Source organism: Arachis duranensis, chromosome 9, assembly GCF_000817695.3.
Source record: "Arachis duranensis cultivar V14167 chromosome 9, aradu.V14167.gnm2.J7QH, whole genome shotgun sequence".
NCBI lineage: Eukaryota > Viridiplantae > Streptophyta > Magnoliopsida > Fabales > Fabaceae > Arachis > Arachis duranensis.
Genome location: NC_029780.3, coordinates 51647831 through 51648632, shown reverse-complemented (window position 1 = coordinate 51648632; position 802 = coordinate 51647831). Strand labels below are relative to the sequence as shown.

General features: G+C 39.3%; 1 non-coding gene across 1 annotated transcript; it reads left to right on the top strand.

Moving 5' to 3' along the window:
• Positions 1-268: 268 nt before the first annotated feature.
• On the top strand, positions 269-372 carry LOC127742347 (small nucleolar RNA R71). Its single transcript, XR_008003536.1, has one exon. It is a non-coding gene; the product is annotated as a small nucleolar RNA R71 (small nucleolar RNA).
• Positions 373-802: the final 430 nt, after the last annotated feature.

Here is an 802-nt window from a genome sequence, read left to right as displayed (position 1 = left end):
TTGCTGAGTCAACATTTTGTTCTGAGCCAATATGGCATTCAAAGCATCAATTTCAAGAACTCTCTTTCTCTGGGGCATCCCATTACTCACAGGATTCCTTTCAGAGGTGTACATGAACTGGTTATTTGCAACCATTTCAATGAGTTCCTGAGCTTCTGTATGGGTTTTCTTCAGGTGCATAGATCCACCTGTAGAATGGTCCAATGACATCTTAGACAATTCAGACAAACCATCATAGAATATATCCAAGATGGTCCATTTTGAGAGCATGTTAGAAGGACACTTTTTGGTCAGTTGCTTGTATCTTTCCCAAGCTTCATAGAGGGATTCACCTTCTTTCTGTCTGAAGGTTTGAACATCCACTCTAAGCTTGCTCAGCTTTTGAGGAGGAAAGAATTTGGCTAAGAAAGTCGTGACTAGCTTATCCCAAGAGTTCAGGCTATCTCTAGGTTGAGAGACCAACCATATTCTAGCTCCGTCTCTTACAGCAAAAGGGAAAAGTATAAGCTTGTAGACCTCGGGATCAACTCCATTGATCTTAACAGTATCACAGATCTGCAAGAATTCAGTTAAGAACTGAAAAGGATCTTCTGATGGAAGTCCATGAAACTTGCAATTATGTTGCATCAGAGAAACTAATTGAGGCTTTAGCACAAAATTGTTTGCTCCAATGGCAGAGATTGAGATGCTTCTTGATGACAGGTCATCATATACCCATTTTTCAAGCAAATTTCACTTGTCTTATTAGTCTTTATGCACTTTCTTGCATCCTAAGTAAGTGATTTGGAATGAAAATGCATAA